The sequence below is a fragment of the Dipodomys spectabilis genome, unplaced genomic scaffold, assembly GCF_019054845.1.
Source record: "Dipodomys spectabilis isolate Male_0828 unplaced genomic scaffold, ASM1905484v1 ptg000115l, whole genome shotgun sequence".
In the NCBI taxonomy this organism is placed as follows: Eukaryota; Metazoa; Chordata; class Mammalia; order Rodentia; family Heteromyidae; genus Dipodomys; species Dipodomys spectabilis.
Genome location: NW_024870792.1, coordinates 6,733,794 through 6,751,433, shown reverse-complemented (window position 1 = coordinate 6,751,433; position 17,640 = coordinate 6,733,794). Strand labels below are relative to the sequence as shown.

At 39.5% G+C, this 17,640-nt stretch overlaps 1 protein-coding gene across 3 annotated transcripts in view; it reads left to right on the top strand.

Moving 5' to 3' along the window:
- Positions 1-5,256: 5,256 nt before the first annotated feature.
- Inpp1 (inositol polyphosphate-1-phosphatase) overlaps positions 5,257-17,640 on the top strand; it is a 28,979-nt gene continuing 16,595 nt past the window's right edge. Inside the window, exon 1 of one of the 3 annotated variants that reach the window (XM_042688288.1) lies at positions 5,257-5,319. The gene's annotated coding sequence lies outside the window, so the exon portion shown is untranslated. The other 2 variants (XM_042688286.1, XM_042688289.1) reach the window with 2 other exon arrangements.

Genomic DNA, 17,640 nt, shown 5'->3' with positions numbered 1-17,640 from the left:
AATCTGTCTCCTGAGTACTAAGATGACATGTGACCACTATTACCTAGCTATTGGTTAAGATGGAGTCTCATGAATTTTTTGTCCAACCTAGCCTCAAAAAAACAATGTTCTTGATTTCCACCTAATATATCAGATGTGAACCACTGGTACCCAGACCAGTGTCTCTTTTATTGTTCTACTATTTGGTATTTGGGAGGCTTCTGCTATTCACAATGGTATCATTTCTTCCCCCTTGGAAGATAAAAAAATAGGTAAAGAAAGAGAAAACAGTAAATATTGATAAGTTGTATCCTGATATTCAGCTACCGTGTTCAAAAATCCTCCATTGTAGTTCCTGCCTCCAAATCCTAAATTAACAAAAAGTTTTAAATGACATTGCACAATACTAGTGGTAAAATGGTTTGAAAGATGTATAATTTCTGCCTGCATTTAGTAGCAAGAGTCACTTAGAGCAAAGAGAGTGAAAAGCAAGACAGCAAGGTTTGACATGGTTTTTCAGCTTCAAGGTAGATAAGAAATAGTAGCTGATACAAAATTTCTTGTTGGCAGTAACATCAAGTATTTTTCAAGTTTAACTTTTGATATCAACAGCAATGACAAATCAGAGTCAACTGTCCATGCAAGGATCGCCTTCTAGACTCAGTGATATGTTGAGGTCAAAAATACCCATATTCATTCACAAGATGAGATTATCTAAATGGATAGAATGTGGGAGGCAGAGGGAGTGGGAGAGAAGTGGGAACTGAGAATGAGCTTTCTCTTTTCATTTTGGGGATCAAGCAATGGTGTGCAACCTTCATTTATCTCATGGGTCCTCATAGAAATATCTAGTTATTGCATCTGTTGCTGTTTCTAAGACAGAATTTAATTATTTATAACAAGTCATGTAACTTTTCTTCACAATCTTGTAGAAAGAGTAGGACAGGAAAAGAGAAAGTATGAGAAGAGAGGGAGATGCTTATGAAAAAAGGAAGTTCAAACATGACTGCAGTCAAGTGCATGTTCTTTCTGTTTTTTAATGTTTTCTCTCCATGGATAGCAGTTCCTTTGTGGAAACTCTAGATTAATATGCTAAGCAGACATACATGACAAAGAATAAAAAATATGGGCTGGGAAGGTGGTTCAGTGGTAGAGCTCCTGCCTTGCATGCATGAGGCCCTGGGTTAGATTCCTCAGCACCACATAAGCAAAAAGAAAAAAGCCGGAAGTGGCACTGTGGCTCAAGTGGTAGAGCACTAGCCTTGAGCTGAAGAGCTGAGGGACAGCAGCCAGGTCCAGAGTTCAGGCCCCACGACCCCCCCAAAAAAAACCACCTTGGGGAAAGCATTTAGGATCAAGTATTCAAAATATATGAAGGCCTTTTGAAATTTTAAAATTATTTTTAAATAATGAATTAGTAGGAGTAATAACATAATCCCCAAATATATTTACTACATCTCCAACCATTATCTAAATAATGAAGCACAAGGAAATTGATAAAATATAAAACACAGCATAATAATCAACGTATTAAAGATCTATTTTTTCCACTTGTCTTTCTAGTCTCTAATTGGCTTACCAATAAAAGTGTTTGTATGATTTAGATATAATTTTAAGGATTTTAATTTAAAAATAAATATTTAAAATTACCACTAAGATATCTACAAATAAATAAGGGGAATTTGCTTATAAATTCTGAAATTTGATTATAAATTCTGATCTTTGTGGTAATTTTTTGGGAGGGGGTCCAGTCATGGGGCCGGAACTCTGGGCCTGGGTGCTGTCCCTCAGTTCTTCAGCTCAAGGCTAGCGCTCTACCACTTGAGCCACAGTGCCACTTCCAGCTTTTTTCTTTTTTGCTTATGTGGTGCTGAGGAATCAAACCCAGGGCCTCATGCATGCAAGGCAAATGCTCTACCACTGAGCCACCTTCCCAGCCCTTTTTTTTCCTTTTTACCAGAAGGATTTTCTATCATAAGGTATGGAAGAGATATGAGGCATATAATTTAAGAAAAAAGTAATTCTGTATATTAGGTGGTTTTAAAAGTCTCAAAATGTCCTGTTTTTGTGCCAAAAGTAAAGTGATTTTTAGTGAACTATTCATAGGAAATTAATTATATATTGATGCTTTCTACAAAATATCAAAAGATAGATCACCAAATTGCACACAGTTCTAAAAAATAAAGTTAGGCAAACTTAACTTCAAGGCAGAATGAGCAGAGGAATTCTCAATCAGGATGTAAACATTCAAGCTGAGAAAGTGTGTAATAAATGATTTCATAAACTATAGTAGATCCAACAATGTTTAATTTTGAGTCACCTATAGAAAGCTAAAGTTAACACAAAAATGTTCAGGAAAGCTTAAGAATTGAAGGAAGCAAGCCATTGATAACAGTCTGTTCAGAGGATAACCTTTGTCCTGAACAGTAGTTAATGCTACACCTACTAGGTAGATGTGGAAGAGGCACTGTACTAAGGCAGGTCAGGTGAAATGCAGGGGAAGACAATCCAAGGCCCCTTCACTAAAGTTTTCCCCCTCAGGTTTTAGGCTTTAATTTCCTGGAAACAGAGAGGAACTCAAATCCTAATTACCCATATACTTCAAAGCTTTGGTATTTACTTATTTTACTTCTGGGACTTCAGAAAGCAGTAGTTCTGTGGAAAGGTAAATAGAAAAAAGATAATAACATTTTAGAGGATTTAACATACATATATGTGTGTGTGTGCATGTGAAATGACCATAAGATATAACCATAATTGTTGCTGGGCAATAACCATAAGGCATCTGTAATGAATTGTTTTTACAAATTTCTCTTTCACTTTCACTTTTTCATGCTTATATCTGTGGTATTTCAGCTAAGTGCACTACAAATAATTTCCATTTCCCCTAACTTAGATACTTTAGTACACTCAAAGAGTTTAAAAAACTATCACAAATGTTAAGAATTCCTCTCCCAAATCTTTTTTTAAACAAATCCTAGTTATGATTTGAATTCATGTGATTCAGTCTTTCTTAAGTTGACTAGCTAAGATTGATTTATATTAGTGATTTAATGGGAACACAAGAATAAGATTGTGCAATATGGTGCAAGAATTTCTTACAATTAAATCATATCTGGTTATTGATGTAACTCACATTTTATTAACTATGCGCAACCCTGTGAGTTATTTTTATGTATGCCTAACCTGAGAGACAGAGGTGGCAATTGCTGAAAATGCTCATTATAATCCAGTGAACTATGGCCAAAACCAGTATCACATTTCCAATAGCTTATTTCAGGTATGAGGCACAGTCGTAGCAAGCACACAGTGTTGATCTGTGTGACAGTAATTGTAATGCCAATGCCAGTTGATATGACTGCAGTGACAGAAACAGTAATGAGATAGGCAACACGATTCATGGTAAGGAGTGTGTTGAAGGGTAATTGGTGAAATTATATTAATGACCATGTAATTCTAGGCCTTTAACCTGAAGAAATATAACAATCAATACTTGTGTGAATCTTGGACTCTGAGACTCCAAATTTATATGTCAAAGTCTGCTTCAAAGATGAGGAGATGGTTCCTAAGTCCTATCTCAGCTATAGCAATGCAATCTAGATCTAGTCTATATAAGAATTGTGAGCCAGGCATGGGTGGCTCACACCTGTAATCCTAACTACTCAGGAGGCTGAGGTCTGAGGATCATGGTTCAAAGCTATGCCCGGGCAGGAAAGTCCACAAGACTCTTACCTCCAGTTAATCACCAGAAAACCAAAAGTGGAACTGTGTCTCAAAATGGTAGAGTACTAGCCTTGAGCAAAAGAGCTCAGGGACAGTGTCCAAGCCTGAAGTTTAAGCCCATGACCAAGAAAAACAAAAACAAAAGCTAAGAATATTAAAGTTTGAGTATCACAATGCTGTGCTGTATAATTTCTTTAAATGCAAGAGTGTTAGTTTGCAAGAACTACTGGAAGCATTAAGAATGATAGTCATGAATGTGCTGTTCCTGAACAGTGGCCTTAAAGCAGTAGCACAAATTCCTGCTCAGAGAACATATAAATCATTCTGTAATTGCCTCACAAATGATCAAAAGCTTGGATGTAAAATCTGACATTTTACAGAGCCTGCTTCAATAAAGAATAAAAGATTTGTGTTTTGTGATGATCAACAGTTTTCCTTAGTACATATCAGTCTGTCATAACAGGAACCAACCTTTACTCAGATGTTTCAACTGAAGAGATTTTATTGAAGACACTATTTACAGAAGTTGGGACTAGATTTAGGGCTGGATTTGGATGGAGGAGGGGGAAAAAAAGAAGGGAAAGACAAGGATGACCTTGGGCACTTGCAGCAGTAAGGAACAGACTTGAATAAATAAGGATAGGAAATCATGTTTGCAGAATCCAACGGAAGCCTTGGAAGGAATCTTGGAAGTTCAAATCTACTGTCACAAGTCCACCAGAAGCCTGGAGTAAAAGGGTCACAAGCGCCGCCCTGGAAGTCTCCAGGCACTCACAAACATTCCTCTGCTTGGGTTAGCCTATGCCAGCCCCCCTTCTACTCAAATCGCTTTATGTTCCCATTCGAAACAGAAATTCCTACCCGTACTCCCCCAGAACCACCTAGTCCTAGTCCTGTCTGCCACCCCAAACCATCCTAGAGCTAGATCCATTCCCTACCCATGACACACGTCTGTCTAGGTCGCTAGGCCCACACCTTGCAAAGGAGATGTGGCTATGGTGAGCATTCAGCGTCCTTCCCACTAAGACCCTGGACCCGAGTGCCTCTGGCCCAGCTGCCAACCCAGCGGTCAAATCCGCAGTCATTTCCCACAGTACTGATGAATGAAGGAACGGGATTTTTAAAAGTGAATGTTGTGGGCGGCTAACCAGGAAACAAGAGGAACAATGCGGAGTCCTTTCCTTCCTGGCCCTCCCATCTGACTCATCACGATCCACTTGTGACGTGGTGGACGCTGGGCTCTGCAGGCGTGGGATGCCCTCGCCTGCCCTAGAAGCCTGGAGGCGTCACCCCGCCTCTCCGCGCCACAGCCACCGTCCTAGGGGAAACTAGGGGGCGGGGACCTGGCAGATGCTGAGCTCCAGGGCTTCCAGGCCAGGCCGTCGCCCGGGCTCTGCCTTCCTCTCGGGTGACCTCCGCCGTCCTCCCGGCCCGGGGCTCTGGCGCTGAGCCCGCGCCCAGACGCCTGGCACCCCTGTTCTAGCCCGCGGCGCCCCTCCACGCCTCCCCCTGCGGCGCGTGTTCCTCCTCCCCCTCCCCTCCCCCTCTCTCCTCCCTCTTCCGTTTCTCGAGGGAAAGACTGTAAGCCTTCTTCCCCGCTCTGCATCCCCGGCTTAGGTAATACGTTTCCTCCTTACGCCACCGACACCCCCGGGTCCCCGCCGCCCGGGCTTCCCCATCCTCCTCGGATCTGGGTGCCCGGCGCTGGCCGGGCAGCGCGCGCGCTCCCCCGCGTCTCCGCAGGGCAGGTGAGTCAAACAGGCCGGGCGGGCTCCTGGCTTGGGGCGCCCCGGCCTGCGGGGTGCGGGGTGCGGGGTGGGGGTGGGGGGACCCGGCCTGGCCCTGCCCACCCGGGCAGCGCCGCCGCGATCATCCGGGGGCGGGGAGGAACTCGAGGGTCCCCGCGGTCCCCCGGCTCTGCAGAAGCCATCGGAGAGAAATCCGCGCGGGGAGGAAAGGAGTGGCGGGCAAACTTGAATTTGTATTTCTTTCAAGTCGTCCCCTTAGCAGGTCTATGTAGGAGAAGCTGATCTGACACTTGTCAGAGCCGTGGTTCAGCAGGTAGAGGGCGCCGCTGGCAGCGCCCTGGCCCCGTCGCACAGGCTTTTCAGAGAGGCTTCCCAGGTAGACACTGCCCGCGGCCCCCAGACCTACCTGATGCCCTGCGCTTAGGAACATCTTTACCTCCTTGCTTTTCGTTCTCTCTGCCTTTTGAGGTGTGGGTTCGTGAGTCGTAGACAGTGGGTGCACACTGTATGTAGGTGGAAAGATGCTCAGACTAGAATCACCTAGGGTGTTAGACACAAACGGTGAAAGAGAATGCCTGGATTTCTTAGGACGCGCCCGCATGCACACACACACACACACACACACACACACACACACAGAGTCACTCTAACCCAGCACATTGGGGAGGCTCCCAGTTTTTAACCTAGTCTTAAGGTGTGGAATAAGCAGAGTTTTGTCCCCTGTGTAGAACAGTTATGGCCACGTCGACCACGGCCTGAGTGCCTCCTGTGGGTTTGAATGGTTCCCCTCCCATGTGTTTGAAACCAAAGTTGAAAAAGCTCAGCTCAGCTCAGCCTAGTGAAAGTGTAATGAAATTAGTCCACTCAGCTACAATAGCTAGGTGATCCCATTCTGACTCTTTAAATTGGGGAATCTAAGGAGAAAAAATAAAGACAAAATGAGAATAGTTTGATTTTCCCATGCAAGTATTTGCCATCTTACTTAGAATCTTGTTTTTATTTTTAAGGAATTTTATATTATATCAAAACCAATTCTTACTCATGAAGAGAATTTTTGCATAGATAAGCTACCTCTTCTTTTCCAGTTTTGCAACTAGAGCATAACTTGCTTGGAAATTGCAGCTTAAACTCATGCCTATTAGCGTGACATACCTAATTATAGGTTTAAATTATAGCTATACTTGTGATAGTACTAAAAATAAAAGGTAATTTTGCATTAGGTATAAAAGGCCTGCAAATCCTCAAGTTTTAAAACTTAGTATATAGGTATTTCCTCTTTCTATTTTTAATAATCATATGAAAATATCATATTCTGTTTTCTGGTACACAGAAATTGCTTTAAAGATAGTTAGATAAAGCAATCAACTAAAAACAAATGTCTGTATTATTTATTTATTTGTCGGTTGTGGGGCTTGAATTCTGGGCCTGTGTCCTTCAGCTCTTCAGCTCAAGCCTAAAACTCTACCACCTGAGCCACAGCGCCATTTCTGGTTGTCTGAATGGTTTTATTGGAGATAAAAGTCTCACGGCCTTTCTGCCCAGGCTGGCTTTGAACTGCAATCCTCAGATCTCAGCCTCCTGAGTATGTAGGTGTGAGCCACTGGTGTCCAACAAATGGTGTGTATGAGAACTTTATACAGAGGTATGTACCTGTGAAAATTCTATGAGAACAGGTATGACATCTCAAGCCTGTTATCTCAGAGAATTGGAAGACCATAGGTAGGAGGATCATGGTGGCAGGCCAATCATCAAACTGTGTGGGGAAAAAAATAAGGCAAAAGCACTGGAAGCATGACTCAAGTAGCGGAATGCTTGCAGAGCTAAAGCCTCTAGGTTTTTTGGTGATGGTAGTGATGGTGGTGGTGGTGGTGGTGTGTGTATGTGGGGTGTGTGTGTGTGTGTGTGTGTGTGTGTGTGTGTGTGTGTGTGTGTATTTCCTAATGAAACTAGTGGAATTCTCTATGTTGAAGTTTTGGTTTGGCTTCAAGTTTAGAAATAAAAGCTATGCTATTCATCTCCCATAATTTATTAGCCTGATGTTTCCCAAATTTGTCTGGTTTTTAAAAAAAATTACCTGGGATGGTGGGCAAGTGAGAAGTGGAGATACTAGCAGTTTTGAAAGGATCCTAAGTTACAATTTGGTACTTCCTGAATCTGAATTTCTAAGGAAAAACAGAGTAGACAAAAATGATAGAAATTTCGAAAGACAAAATTTTGAAAGCACAGATGGAAAATGACTGTTGCTGGAATAAATGGCTAACATAATCTGTTAGGATTCCTCTACCTAAAATGTTCTTAAATAAAAGGTATGGTTTTATTAATGTAATGATGTTACCTAAGAAATCCATAAGCATATAATTTAGTTTAAGCATGCAATTTAGTTTCCTTTATGTGGTATACAATGTTAATTCAAATTCTTTCATTTTATTAAAGAATCTTTAGTGCACTTTTTGTGACTAGTAATCCACAGAAAAATAAAGCACTGTATATGTTAATTTCTCTTATTACCATATTAGAGATGTTACCTCTTCTGTGTTCTGGTTAAATTATAGGCAATCATGACAATTTGAGTAACTTATTTGTAACTTTTATTGAAATGATTCATCAACCATCCAAAAATGAAAAACAGAAACTTGACTTGCCCATTAAAGTAATGGTGAGTTATGTATAACAAGAGAGTGTTATACATCTAATTAATCAAGATTAATTGCTATGATGGAAAGTATCAGAATTTATTTTTTCTTTTCTCTCCTTATCATCAACAATCTTTCTTCCTCTTTCTCAGAGGGAGATTGTTTGATTTTTTTGTTTTAATTTGAATTGATTAAATATTTCAAATCTCCTAAATTATCCAAGCTTAAATTATTTTAAATACTTGCTAACTTTACTAGGAAGTTTTTAAACTTGTGCTTTTTTGGCATAATAATGGTAATTTAAAAATAGAAGTTAAAACTAACATCAAAAGAAGTGATTCAAATAACCAAAAGAAATTATTCTCTTGATACCCCCAAGTTTTCATTATTATCAACCTTTTAAGTGGAGATTTGTTATTCCAAACTCTAGAAGCCTGTTCTAGTTTGTTCTAATAACTAAAGGTCATTAAAAAAACCTATTTTAAGACTTAGGAACAGAAAAGAATGGGGAAATCAAAATAAAGGTGAGATCAAGAAGATAAATATTAACCATTGTACAACATTTATCTGTGATTCCAGGATCAGCAAGAATGTAAAAGTACCTAGTATATTTACTAATGAACATTTGTATCTTTTTAGTACTTTGAACTTTTCAAATAAACGGTATTATATTCTTTTATTAGTTTATGTTCCTTTAGAGGAAAATGTTTCACTTGAAATGTGTGTCTTCCATTAAACAGTTTATAAACATCTTTAATAATAAACACTTTTTTCTACAAAGTGGAAGAGTAAATAGAAATCTTAACAGTTATACTGCTAGTCCCATCCATGATGCATAACATAATCTGTAATCTCTACTTTCTAATTATAACATTTGGGGGATGTATGTTAGATCAAATAACTCATTTATGATTGCAGAAATAGTCATCATCATCTTGTAAAAGCTTATAATTCTGGCTTTCTGATTGTTTTAATTCTAAAGTTTTCGTAATGAGTAATCCTTTACAGATTAATTTTGCTTCAAGAAAATCCTTTTAAATAGGTTTATCTCTAGTGGAATGAGAACTTGTGGATTTCTAGAACTCCCACTGTGTGTCATGGGGGAGATGGAATGTGTTTCTTGCTCTCAAAGCAATCTACAGCCTTAAAGTGAAGAACAGTAGATGCCCCAAGAAATGACTTGATTGGGGAGCTTTAGGCTCTTCTTGTAAAGTGCACTAATCTCTTTGTTTACACCCAAACTACTGAATAGAAATGCATAGTCTATTAAAAAATTAGTTTAACTGCTATACAAAATCAGTGTCAAGACAAATAGCCTAGGGCCCTTCTTTCAAAATAATTTTCATGACTCTATTGAAGCTTCTCTTTTCCAATCAGCAAATATTTATTATGCTCTTATTAGTGCCAAATGCCTTTAAAATGTGCATTTCCTTGAGACTCTAGTTTTGTTCTATAAAATATATATAACATGAATTTACCATTTAACCATTTCCTTCCCTTCCTTCCCTTCCTCCCTTCCTCCTTTCCTTCCTCCCTTCCTCCCTCCCTCCTGCTTCCTTTCTTCCTTTCTTCCTTCCTTTCCCTTCCTTCCTTTCTTTCTTTCTTTCTTTCTTTCTTTCTTTCTTTCTTTCTTTCTTTCTTTCTTTCTTTCTTTCTTTCTTTCTTTCTTTCTTTCTTTCTTTCTTTCTTTCTTTCTTTCTTTCTTTCTTTCTTTCTTTCTGCCTGGGTGCTGCCCCTGAACTCTTTAACTCAAGGCTAGTGTTCTACCACTTTGAGCCACAGCTCCACTTCCAGTTTTTGGTGGTTAATTTTAGATAAGAATCTCATGGAGGGCTGGGAAGTTGGCTCAGTGGCAGAGCGCTTGCCTTGCATGCCTAAGGCCCTGGGTTCGATTCCTCAGCACCACATACGCAAAAAGAAAAAAGCCGGAAGTGGTGCTGTGGCTCAAGTGGTAGAGCGCTAGCTTTGAGCTGAAGAGCTGAGGGACAGCGCTCAGGCCCAGAGTTCAGGCCCCACGACCGGATCCAAAAAAAAAAAAAAAGAATCTCATGGACTTTCCTAGTCAGGCTGGCTTTGAACCTCAATCCATAGCTCAAGGGTAGCTAGGATTACAGGTGTGGGCCACTAATGCCCAGCCATTTAATTATTTGCTAGTGTAATTTGCTAGTGAAAAAATTAAGTATGTTCCACATTGTTGTGCAATTATCACCACTTTCCATCTTTAGGATGTCATCATCCCAAAATAAAACTCTATAGTTATTAAATAGCAACTCTCCAGCATCCTCTCCTCCTTGCCTGACAACTACTATTCTGCTCTTGGTCTCTATGTGTGCCACTATTCTGGGCAGCTCACATATGTGGAATGGTATAGTGTGTGTCATTTGTCAGGCTAGCTTATATTATCTTAGCATTATATATTCAAGATTGTTGTAGAATGTTTCAAATTTCCATTTCTTTTTTTAAAGGTTGAATAGTACTCAACCTCTTTTATATGAAAAGTTGATACAAAAAAAAAAAAAACAGGGTTGGGAAGGTGGCTCAGTGGTAGAGCGCTTGCCTTGCATGCACACGAGGCCCTGGGTTCGATTCCTCAGCACCTCATAAGCAGAAAAAGCCAGAAGTGGTGCTGTGACTCAAGTGGTAGAGCACTAGCCTTGAGCTGAAGAGCTGAGGGACAACACCCAGGCCCAGAGTTCAAGCCCCACAACTGGCAAAAAAAAAAAAAAAACACAAGAAGTTTTGCACTAGAGGAGAGTATAGAGACATCCCCTCCAACCTTGTCTTTCTTCTCTTCCTGTTTTATGTTTACAAAAATGAGGATAACAAGTCCTTCAGAGCCTAAATCATATGGCTAAGGTTATGAACCTAATGGGTGAAGTGCCAAGACTCAGAGCTCAGTGATCTTGTGGTTACCTATTCTATGGACTAACAGGGGCTTTTTCTATCACACACCTAAATGTCTATATGGACAATAAAAAGTGTTATGTGAGTTGATATTTCTAGTAACTGTTGGGAGAGTCACGAATTTCCTTTAATGACCAAGAACGTTACTCTTAAAAAGAAATACTCAAAACAGACGTTGGAATTTTAGTTAACAACAAGTAACATTCTACAGGACAAGGTTCTTTCTATACAGCTGATACCTTCTTTTTTCTGCCTTGAGTTATGCACTAAATCATATTTTTCTAAATTTATATTTTTGAAAATATTTTCCCAGAAATTACTTTTATTTTTATATAATATCCAGATTCAAATTTTATTTTGAAACTTCAGTTCTAAACACATCTCTCAGAGTACAAATATACAATTAGAACATAGCTGGTAGGAAAATATAAATGAATAGTTTCTATATGTAAAATGTTCCTAATGTAAAATGGGCTCTCTATTAGTTTAAAACTATTTCTAAAAGGGTGGAATATTGTTCATAATTTTCTTTTGAATTCTGGGACAATTTTGAAATGCCTGCTTTATGTAAGTGTTATACCACAGTGGAATTGTTATGATGTAGGTCACCTTATGGAGTTTTTTTTTCCCACAGCATTCCATTTTTGTTACAAAAGGTACTAAGAGTTGACCCAGCTGACTGAGGGATCTCAGCCATTCTAGTTGGCAGTAATCAACATGAGTCCTTGTTCTGGCTGGCAATACCAAGAAGGGACAGACAGAACTGAGTTACTTTTCTCCCTAGTGTTTCCTTACATTACTGGAGTAAAATCAATGGAAGAACCTTTTTTTCCAGCTCAAATCTAGTAAAATATAGTAATTTCAGGAGTAAAGTAAAAATAAATCTGTATTTTTAACATGTTCCAATTAAAACTGATTCCTAGTTACTTAGAATGCACTGTGCTAGCATAGGCTCCCATTTACGAGCTAGCAGGACAGTAGGCTTCTTTGTGGCCTATTATTTCAAACAGCATCACTGAATGAAAACATGGGCTAATGTGAGCTCACAGTAACCTCAGCAGAACTAGGGTGAATAACATTAGCCAGCTTGTAAATGATGGGTATGTCACAACTACTTGAAGGTTAAGGATGAAGGGTAAGAAATGTTGGGGTTAAATGGAATAGAACTGAAGATACAGAAATGAACCTACAGACCTATAGCCACCTAATCTTTGATAAGGGAGCTAAAAACACAGAATGGAAGAAAGACAGCCTCTTCAGTAAATGGTGCTGGCAAACTTGGTTTAACACCTGTAGAAAACTAAAGTTAGATCCTTATATATAACCCTGCACCAGAATCAACTCCAAATGGATCAGACCTCAAAGTCAAAACAGACACCCTGAAAACATTACAGGAGGGAATAGGAGAAACTCTAGGGCTTCTTGGCACAGGCTGAAATTTTAATAGAGACAGAGAAACACAGCAAGTCAAAGTAAGGTTGGGCAAATGGGATTGCATAAAACTGCAGAGTTTCTGCATGGCAAAGGGCAGAGCTAGCAAGATCAATAGAAAACCCACAGACTGGGAGAAGATCTTCACTAGCCATACAATGGACAAGAGTCTTAGATCTAAAATATACTTAGAATTCAAAAAACGAAATCCCCCAACAACAAATCCTCAAAGAAACAACTGCCTGATAAACAAGTGGGCTAAATACTTAAAGAGAAACTTCTCTGAAGTGGAAATGAGAATGGACAATAGACATGAAGAAATGCTCAACCTCCCTAGCCATAAAAGAAATGCAAATCAAAACAACATTGAGATACCACCTCACCCCAGTTAGAATGGCTATAATCAAGAAATCTAACAACAACAGATGCTGGAGAGGATTGGCCAAAAGTGAACTCTACCACATTGTTGGTGGGAGTGTAAACTTGTTCAACCACTTTGGAAAGCAGTATGGAGGTTCCTCAAAAGACTCCACATAGAGCTCCCCTATGACCTAGAAATCCCACTTTGGGGCATTTACCCACACAATCACAAACAAGGCTATACTAAAGCTACCAGCACAACTATGTTTATCACAGCTTTATTTACCATAGCTAAGATATGAAACCAATCCAGATGCCCCTCCATAGATGAATAGATCAAGAAAATGTGGTCTATACATATACAATGGAATTCTATATCTCCATCAGAAAGCATGGCATTTCCCATTAGTTAGGAAATTGAAAGACTTGGAAAAAATTGTATTAAGTGAAGTAAGCCAGGCCCAAAGAAACATAGGTCCCATGGTTTCCCTTATTTGCAATAAGTAGCAAAGTCTATGACAAGCAGAAAAGATCAAAAGCTATGTAACGTTACCATGTAAGATGATGTTAAATGAAATGAACTCCAAGATAGGGACATAAGTTGTTTTTTCTTTCTTTCTATTGTTTTAAACATATTTATAATATATTCTGTGATTTTTTTTGTTTCTTTGGTATGTTCCTCCCTCAGGTATAACCCCTGTTTTCACTGTATTTGATGTCAGTGCCCTGCATCTTGTATATACATTTTTTTCTAATTTGGGGAGGAGAAGGGAAATAACATAATGCTGAATCAAGGATACAGGTTGACGCATTGTAACAATGAGATGTACAATACACTATGTTGAAAACAAACTTTACAAATTGGGGGAGGAGTTGGGGCCGTGCAGAGGGAAGGGATGGTAGGGGAAAAGCAAAAGAGGAGGTAACAATGCTCAATAGGAAATGTACTCATGACCTTGCTCATGTAACTGTAACCCCTCTGTACAGTATTTTTACAATAACACACACACATATAAATGTTGGGGTTAAATAGGTAGATTTTTGTAACCCATACCTGACATTTTTGAACAAAACTAAATTAACTTACTATTTTGGGTGATTAAATTAGTCTTGTCAAGGATAGGTCACCCCTAAATGAGACACAGGATTCTGATTCAGTGTTCCAAAAATACAGCTCAGCAGCTAATCATCCAGATAGCTCTGCACTGTTTTCTATAAATGAAAACAGATATGCAGACTTTTGCATAAACAAATATGGGCCTCTGTGCCTAACAGCACCTGGCTAATTCTCATAAAATCCAAGTACATTAAACACAACCACAAGAATGAATTCTGTATTTACAAAGCTAAGAGGAAGTCATCAGCCAATATTTATCGAACACCTCTGCAGTATCTGTTCAAAGTCATGAGAAATAACACATGTTTAAATATTTTGCCAGACAGAACATAGACATGTAAACAAACTACATATGTGTTACAGTGATGGGTTGAATATTTGGCCTGTCTCTGTTCTCTGTCTCTGTTGGCTCAGGAGCCAACCATGTGGGACAATGCAGGAATGACTCACTTGGATTAGCCAACAGGTGAACGCATTCTCCCCTTCCACAGATACATTAAACACACAAACATGCTCTTATTGAATGAGACACGCAAATATGGAAGTATTTCTCAGTGTATAGTTTAATGAGTTAACTCCAAGTCAAGCCACCTATGTAACTAGCCATCACTCAGATGGGGACAATTATCAAGCCACCCTCAGCTGGTATGCCGTCAAAGCAGAGTTATTTCTCAGCCTCTGAGAGACCAAGTTTCTACACAGAAGCCCAGAAACCAAAGCAATCAGATCTGGCCCACATAAAGGAACTTTATTCTGGGTTATGTGGAGAATCACAAGTAGTTCCCAGGCTTTGGATTTAATGAGCTAGTAAATTTTCAGAAAAGGTTTCAGTGACCCTTATAATCTTGCCAACCTCTTAGATTCTCAAGTAAGGACATGTGACTTTGGTTTTTGTGCAGTTGTATTTAATAGTCATAGCTGGCACTTATTAGCCATGATGTACACGGCTCCATGTTCAATACCTTTCAAGAGATAACTTCACTTGATCAGATATCATTGCAAGGAATTACCTTCCTAGTATAATGAGGAGAGGCTCAGAGAGACTAATTGACCTGATGCCACACTACATAGTGACAGGAAATCCCAAATCTATTTTTTTTTTTGGGGTCCAGTCGTGGGGCCTGAACTCTGGGCCTGACGCTGTCTCTCAGCTCTTCAGCTCAAAGCTAGCACTCTACCACTTGAGCCACAGTGCCACTTCTGGCTTTTTTCTTTTTGCTTACGTGGTGCTGAGGAATCGAACCCAGGGCCTCTGGCTTGCAAGGCAAGCGCTCTACCACTGATCCACCTTCCCAGCCTCCAAATCTATTCTAAAGCATATGTCTAGTCAGGCTTATTGCTTATTATGTCTTAAATATGTATATAATTTCTTTCCCCCAGTATTAAGGATTGAACCCAGGGTGTTCACTGCACTTTATACTGAGCAACTCCTAACTCCAGATATTATTTTTAAGTCTCGCTGTTCTAATGAGATGATAAAATAGCTAAAAATTAGAGTTTGGTCTTCATACAGTGGTTTGGGTTTTCTTTTCCTGACCTGTTGAAGCTTTTCCAATATGAGGCTTGAATATTGCACAAAAATCAAAGAGACTAATTCTATCTCACATTGTGACACAATTTAATGTTAATCTATGAATATACATTTAATGTGAGATGGTGAGCTATGAAACTTGTTTTTGCTGAAATGAAAAGAGGTTGTTAAATAGGTTGTTACTAAACAAGGCTCGTGAGGCAGCGATGCTGTGGGATCACTAATGATGCCACTATTAGAGTAGCTCCTAGCCTGAAAGTTTGCCTGACAGAACTTATTGGCCTGATAATTAGGGGGAAAACTCTGTCCTATTTTTACTGTTTGTCCCCCAAACAAATGACAAAGGGATGGATTGTGCTAGCATTTGCTGAGATCACTAAGTCTTCTCTTTCAGAAGCATTATGAGCTGGATTGCATTTCTGCAACATTCAGATATTGAAGCCCTCATCTTCAAGACCTCTGAATGTTATAGTGCAACATCCATAGATTCAACTAACTGCAGATGAAAAATATTTGAAAAAAATCTGTACTAAACTTTTTTCTTGTCATTTGTTCTAAGCAAGACAGTAGAACACTGTTATATCAGTAACAGTAATGATTTAAAACATACAGAAGGCTGTACATCAGTGCCATGTGAATACCACAGCATTGGAACTAAGCCTCTAAGGATCTCAAGAGATGATTATTTGGGGAGAGGACTTTTAGTGGTTACATGAGGCTATATGGGTGTGTCCTTGTCTAGTCTTACTGAAGTCCTCATAAAAAGAGACACCAGAGATGCATGCCCACAGAAGGAAAGGGCAAGTAAGGACAGAGGAGCTACCAGCCTCCAGAATGACGAGAAAGTAAGCCACTCTTAAACAACAAAGTAATAGAAATTAGATATTAGGCATTAAGTAGACCTTCTTGCCATCCTTCCCACCGCTGTCACCAAAGAGACACAGATGTCAAAAAATCAGGCACTGGTGGCTCATGACTTTAATTCTAGCTGTTTGGCACACTAATACTGGGAGGATCATGGTTCAAGACCAACCAGGGCAGAAAATTTGTAAGACACACTTATCACCTGAGAGAAGACCTGGCCTGATGATACATGCTTATTATCCTAACTACCACAGGAAGCTTACAATAGGGGGATTTCAGCCCAGGCTGAAAGTGAGACCCTATCTCAAAAATCAACCAGCTCTTGTGGTAGAGTACCTGCCTAGCAAGTGCAAAGCCCCAAGCTCAAGCCTCCATACTAACAAAAGAAAAGTAGAAATTTAAGCAATGTGGGAAAGTCTTCTGGACTTCCAATTCCCATCATATACCTAAAAGGCTCTAGACTGCAATGAAACCCTATTCATGTAAACATTGTAGAAAGCCTTCAGGAGTTCTACTTCCATTTGCTTCCACAGAAGAACTCACACTGGAGAGAACCCTAGGAACACGTGCAATGGGGGATAACCTTCAGACATTTCAGCTTGTATGAGCATGGAAGGACTCACAGTGGAGAATAGTCCTATGAGTGTAAATCATTTGGTAAAGACCAGTCATTTTAGTGTAAAGTACATTAAAGATTAATATTTCATGGGAACTCTATGTTCTCCAATTCCTTTCAGAAGCATTGCAGACTCATTGGAAAGAAAACCTACCTGAAGAATGTAGAGCAGCTTTTGCATACAACCTTCCTAGAACAGGCTTAGTGGAGAGAAAGCCCACAGTAAGAGTAGGAAAGCTTCAGTACTGAAAATTCAATTGAAGCCATCAAGGAATTCCAACAGTAGAAAAATTTAACTGGAAAAGTCTTAAACACTGGATCAAAACCCTGTAAATAGGAATATTTGAAAATTTTGGCAAATACTTTCAAAGTCATGTGCAAACTGAATGTTTTGAAATCGTGGAAGCCTAAGAAATATGAATGGCCTGGTGCAGATTCTCACATGTGTAATTAAATGTATCCCAGAAGACACAGTTGTAAAGAAATGAATAAAAGTTATGTTCTGTGTGTGAGAGAGAGATGGACAGAGAGGAGAGATGAGAGACAGACAAAAGGGGGGGAGGAAGACAAAAGATAGATTATCAGAGAGAAAGATCTATTAGTGGACACAATGGGCAAAAATTTACTATCCAGCAGGGCACTAGGCAGTGAATCTGAGAATCAGTGAGGAAAAAGTTTTTCTGAAGGCAAAAGAGAAATCATCATGATTAGCTAGTGACTTCAACTGGTGACAG